At 36.0% G+C, this 7,037-nt stretch overlaps 1 protein-coding gene across 1 annotated transcript in view; it reads right to left on the minus strand.

Moving 5' to 3' along the window:
• Positions 1 to 7,037, minus strand: part of LOC136252321 (uncharacterized) — a 300,257-nt gene that overhangs the window by 6,114 nt on the left and 287,106 nt on the right. The gene's annotated exons all lie outside the window — the stretch shown is intronic.

The following is a 7,037-nucleotide window of genomic DNA, read 5'->3' on the forward strand; positions in this document are numbered from 1 at the left end:
GGAACGGAATGATGGACTAAACCACGGAACGGAACGCTTTCTCAAATTGAAGCTTGCAACTTACCATTGCTGAAACTTCCCTTATAAGTTAGCAGTGGCATCTCCAGTGGGTGATAAAACATAAGACAAAAAGAATTAACGGATCGATTGTGGGTTTTTGTTGGTTGTCATTAGTAACGAAGTATTATTGTGGGATGAGCTGTATCAGTGATGTTCATCCATACGGAAGGGAACTTTATGTGAGCTGTTTTTCTTATTTAGACTTTAGAAAACAGTCTGGGCCGGTCTTTCAAGTCATAAGTCAGTGTATAAATAAAGCAAGCAGGAAGATACTGGTAACAGGAAAGAGCCAGATGAATTAAAACTTGAAGAATTTTGTGCAGTGTGTGAGGAGCAAATATTTTGGCAGACTGCAAGGAGGGTATATTCTGCAAACATCACTGAAGTGTATGCATGGAGTTATTTATATATTAACAGCTGGTACAGTGGACTAATGCCGTATTCAATAGTGAGCTGATTTTATCTGTTGCACAATTCAAGGATGTGTCTGACTGCTAGCCTTGAATCAGGCTAAATGCCAAAACTCCAAGATCAGCCAAATCTCTATTATAAGCCACATGTGAAACCATGCCCGTAGTCACCAGGCAAATGTGATTTGGACCAGGATGTGTTGTAATTTCAATGTATCTAGTCAGACCTGAAATGGAACACACATTAATTACATACCACCTAAGAATCCTAGGATTTCTTAAGTGTAACATTTCACATAGTTAAATTTGTTCGTCTATTTTCAAGTGATTCCCAGTCCAGCTGGTCCATGAAATTACAGTGGGATCACATGTATTTGTTACAGTGCGGGCTGTCCTGTGTTGGAACTACTCTAGAGTTGAAATTTCAAGGTAGACTCACTGCCAATGTACTGACACTAGTACTGTTGTAGCATGTTTAAGTAGAGGACAAATGAAATAGTAATGCTAGATTATTTATGTATACAAATTTTTCATAATGAAATTGATATCCCATTTTGATTTGTACTTCCACTTTGCAACATATTCAAGAACAAGAAGCTACCACACTTAATCTCCAACCACTGTCATTAATTAACCAAGATCTCACTAGTCTGTAATTCACCTTACTGTAGTGATTTTATTGATTCATCTGTATGTTTCCTTTGAAGTTGTACCAAGAGTTCATAATAAGGTGGAGAGTGTCTAACTTGAATGCATTCACCAAACACCCTGCTTAAAGTAACACCTCGGCCTTATTTCAGAACAAAGGCTTTACCTTCTTCAGCAACACTAATCAACAGTTTTCTACCCCCCAGTAAAGGTGTTGATTTGATGAAAGGTGAACTTTACGCAGGGTGTTTGTACAGGCCATACTGAGAGTTAGACACTCTCCCCCATACAAATCAGTTTTACAAACTCTTGGTTGTACAGTATAGGTAAACAAAGATAAGTTTCTCTCCCATCTTAGTCTAGGATTTCTATTGACAAGGAAAATTCAATTATTTGTATACAGGCTCAAAATTGAGAAAATATAAAGAAAGTGAATTAATATTATACAGTCAGTTTGCTTTTGGATATTTAATGTCTCCAACCACAACAAAAATTCGATGAATCCATGCATCTCATCACTGGTCATCTGAACATTCTGAAAGTGATACCTCACTCAATCAACCATATATTCTGTTTATTAGACTGAATAAAGTCATGATCACCTAAACAATCACTTAATTAGTGTTATATAATTATCCTATTCCATTTTCCTGAAGGTTCCACTGATAAAATGCAATTTCAGCAATGATAGCAGCTAGCCAAGCTGCAAGTTGATTCAGAAAGCATTCCATTCTGTAAAATAGACCCCATCCAGAATTCAACTCAGTACTCAGGCTGAGATATCTGACAATAGTCCACTACTCTGTTAATGAATCATTGATGTTCACACAATATAGCCTCCTTGAGGTATCTGAATGTTTGCTCCTCACACACTGCACAAAATTCCTTTAGATTCTGCTTAGACTGAGTTGATTCAGCTTGTCACCATACTTGTTTTCTTTGTAGTGTAGCTATACACATACTGATTTATGCCGATTAGAAAGCCTGGGCCTCAGACTGTACATTCTAAAGTCAAGTAAGTAAAAATAACTCACATACTAGTAAAAACAAGTCATGCATTAAGTTCCCTACTTGATATATCCGAAGATGAACACACTGAGTCAGCTATTCCCACAATTAGTACTTCGTTACTAATGACAACCAACAAGAACCCACAATCGATCCTTAAATTCGTTTTATCTTTCTTGGGGTACGTTTGATTACCTGCTGGAAGAGCCACTGATAACTTGTACAGCAATGGTAAGCTGCAAGCTTCAATCTGAGAAAGCATTCCGTTCCGCAGTTTAGTCCATCATTCCGTTCCGTTCCGTTCCGTTCCGTAGAATAGTCCCCACCTATAAAGGCGCATCTCGGTACCAATTTTGGCTGGAATACGATAATCAGCCAAAGAGTTATGAGCGATTATTCACGAAAAATAACACCAATATGTTGTCACGCCTACAGGGTAAACCACGTATGGGAAGAAGCTAAAAATAGGTGGGTGAATAGGTTAACTATTGAACCTCCGTCAACCCTTTTGTGGTTTGAAAGAAATCGAGCTAAAAACCAGGAAGATACAACGATAAAACCAACAGTGAGTAACAGTTAGTCAATCGAGATTAGCTAATAAAAAAAAAACGACTGCTTGCCACGACTACCAGATAAACCGCTTCGGGGTAATGCTTTGAAAATCGCTGTACAGATGGAGTAATCATCTTAGAAAGGCAATTAATGAAAGGCAATTCATTACATTCTTTTCGCCGTTTATAACTATCACTGGCAAACTAATGCATATACAATATCAAAGAACGTATATATTTAAACAGTTGTATGATACTTATAGACTGTTTTTTCACTGTCAACCACTTCTTGTGCGTGCACCACCCCTCCCCTCCGCAATCTCCCACCCACCCCCTATATGATATACGTACTATACAGGTGAGCATATAAAAGTTGCTAAAATTAACAAGTTTTTGTAGAATCAGTTTTATTTTTAAAATTCTAATTGAACAAACAGTACATTTTCATACTGTAGCTGAATGACATTAAAATACATTGAATTGTCTGATATGATTTCTATGGAAGTTACTCAAGTGGTATAAAGTATGTCACAAATGAAGCGTGCTATCCACTTGGAAAGCTTTTTATAGAAAGTTCGTCACAGTGCTATCAAGGGTGCTATGGCTATATTACAGTTGTATTGGATTTTAGTGACAGAGATATCAAGGTTATGGCTTACACTCAGAGTTCTCAAGTGGAACTTTCTTTAGACCTGCAGAACGTTGAATGAAATGTACTTATATAATATTTTCTATTGAATAATAAAGAAATTTGTGTTAAACTTGTGAACACATAGCTACAGATGCTGTGTTTTGCTTTAATAGTAATTATAATTATGTTACATTCATTAGTTTTCCTATGTTGCATAAGTTTTGTACACAGAACTATAAATGTATTCATACTGTCTAACAAGTGTTGCACATATGCATGGCCAGCATGTTCATGAGGTTGAGCATATATGCCAATTTTACATGCACCCATCATTAGCTCATGAAGCTATCTTTTATAAACCTCTGGCTTCTCTTTTGTCCGCTAAGTGAGGGATGAGTATTGAGTAGTTTTAGCTTGGCTTCATTGTTGTCTGGGCTTCTCATTGCTTTGGTCAGCTATCCATTGTATTTGTGGGGAACATTCTTCCATTGGTGTATACACTAGGGCTCCACCGCTAATGGATTTAGTGAGAGTGGAGTCCAAGATATTGTCTCTTTGATGGTTCTTTGTTCAGTTGTCCAGTAGGGATGTGCGTGAGATGTATCAATATAAAATTTACTATGATTGTGATACCATGCAATATTAAAATACATATTGTGATAGCTGTAGCTACATGGCAGATTACATAAAATAATGATTTTAATACTGTGGCACAAAGTTTGTCAACAGTAGTGTGAGTACCTCTCATACACTGGATGTCTCAAGGTGGCCACCCATGCAGCTACATAAGTGCACATGTCTTTCACATGCTTTACTGTAAATGCGTTATCAGCTTCACCTCCCAAGAACCATAGTAAGGGATTTGACTTTTTTACAAGATAATTCCCACCATTTGTCATCACATCATCACTACTATTGGGGCATTGTTTGAATACAATAGAATAATGATAATGATATACGTATACTCGCTGTGACTGTAATAAACATGCTCAGAAGCCATGGCTATAGCTATTATTTACTCTCTATTATTCCTGTAAGGGGAGAGGAGGGGAACAATGATAAGTACATTAATATACAGACATTCATTTCCTGTTAAGAATGAATGAATTGCATTAAACTTTAGCCTGTATGAGATGCATTCATAAAAAGTGTAGTTAGGTATGTATGTAGCCGTAAGCACCAATCTTGTTATTGGGTCTTTCCATACCAAATCAACAAAAACAAATTCCTGACCCCTTTGGATTTTCATGAAATTTGGCACAAGCATGGACTCTACTAAGAAACTTTCTCATACCAAAATTTTGCCCATTCTATTGGTCTCCCTTTATATATGACTGTTCAAAGTTTCTTAGAAAATATTACAGCAGGTTTAATAAAATGGCCATAACTTTGTCAGTGATTACCACAGGACCTTTCTGTTTAGATCTATGGAATGTTTATTAATTATCTTTCAATGATATAAAATTTATTATAATTACTCAAAGGAAAATTCAAACCACAAAAATGTGCTTTTTTTTTCCTTTGATCTTATTATTTTCAATAATGTATATTTTAATTGCTTTCATTTTTGTTCAAGTATTCTACTGTAAGTACCCTATAGCTTCTTTCATGACAGTAAGTTTGAAGTTGAGATGTCAAGTAGATCAGTCATGGATTATGGCTACATAATGTAATTCTTATTGATGTTTACATGCTACAGGGGGTATAACCTGTATGCATATAAACGCTACTATAACAATACAACTTTTTATTAAATTATAAGGTGGAACTCATCAGAATGTGATCAAGTTGTAATACACATACAGTTGGAGGCATAGTACACAGGTACATCATGACAACATTAAACATCAAGTATCAATACTCTCCATTGCTGAAGGCACACCAATAATACACACATGTTATGTATATCAATGTAGTTATGATAACTGGTGGAAATACCGTCAAAAGTCCATAATAGAGGAGATGGAGATTTGAGATGATAATGGAGATTTTATACCATAATTATAGTAGGAAGGTTTGGTGGCAAATTATCTTATGGTGTTGAACATTTTTTGAGGAAAACAAAATTGTGAAACTTAATCACAATAGGCCTCTATTAAAATTGTTGGAAGGATTTAATTTTCATTACTTATTTTACCATTCGCCAAACAACTCTGCCAAACTTTTCTGTTATTCCATAACATGTATAATCTGTTTTATAAGATCTATATGCAAAGTTTTTTGACAACAGCTACATTTCATAAAATCACAAGTAAGTCCCAGCAAGAGTACATAATAATAGAAGAGGGAGGAGAGTGTCTAACTCTCAATATACTCCATACAAACACACTGCGCTCAAACCCTCCTACTTCAATCCATAAAACTTCTAGTAATAAATCAATACCCTTAAGTGAACAGAAGATTGTTGATATTTCCTAATTGAAGCAGTAGAAGTGCTACAACCTCCTTCATAGAGCAAGCCATTTGTCACCTTTGGTGGCTATAGTTGATTGCGCAAGGTCTGAGCACAGTGAGTTTGGTGAATCCACTGAAGTTAGACACTCTCCTCCCTACTCTATTATTATGTATTCTTGGTCCCAGTGTAAAGAAAACTCCAGGAAGGGATAATGTACCACTCCAAAATCTGGTCATGGTTTTAAAACTCTGTAACTCAGTAATAGAATGTGCTATGACCATGAAATTCCTGATTTTTCACGGAAAATGCATCAAGTCAGTAGCAGTTTAAGATATCCTACAGTACATGTACAACATTAAAGTGTTCACCTATACTAAAACAAAAAATTCATACAGGGAATTTTTGATTATAATACTGCTTTAGAATTATGCAAATAATTATGTGAAAGTAACTTTCGTACATAAATTATTATTCTGTTAGTGAAAAGAATTTGGATCCCTAGCCTATATATACAAGTACTTGATAGTTATTGACTTGGTAACATGGGCCATCTGGCAGTGGGAGTGGCAGCATGAACCATGGGTGGGTGCAGTAATGTGTTGTTACCATGGTGATGCATGTAAACACATGTATATAGCATGGTAGTTAATGACGGAAACAACTATTACACCTAGGGAAACTCCCTTGGGAGAAAGACATGTCCCACAAAATTACTATGCATTGCCAAGGAGACAAGGAAGGCACTTATTGGATACATTTGCCAACTCACTTCGCTATAAACAAGTTATATAACACAGTGTATGGCTATGTGTCTCGTAAAGTACCCACCCACATGCCTCACATGCATATGATCAACAAGGACATCATGCAACAGCTGCAGGATGCACTTTTAGCATAGCTTATTTGATTGGGTATATATACGTAAATTGCAGAATCTCTGAAGACGTGTAGTCTAAAATTTAATCAATAAAAATATGATAGTCTATTTCACTATAGCAAAACCTTACCACTTCATACATTTTTTGTGTTACTTTTCATGAACTAACTATTAGTAACTATTGAAATTTAGGACACTTAGATTTTTTTTTATGCCTTGGTGCACCAAACAACACAGAAATTAGCATTGCCTTGCCATTGCAGAATGTTCCCTTTGCACAAAACAACCCAGCACATGTTAGTTACACCATGCAAAGTGAACATTTTTGTCCATGTAGTTTTCAGTGTTAGTATGCTAAGTCAGCGAATTTGCACCACAAGTAGCATATCAGTTTGATGCACCATATTGCAGGGAGCTGTACATTAAGAACAAAAATAATCATATAAGCAGCTATACA

This window comes from Dysidea avara, chromosome 1 (assembly GCF_963678975.1).
Source record: "Dysidea avara chromosome 1, odDysAvar1.4, whole genome shotgun sequence".
Lineage (NCBI taxonomy): Eukaryota > Metazoa > Porifera > Demospongiae > Dictyoceratida > Dysideidae > Dysidea > Dysidea avara.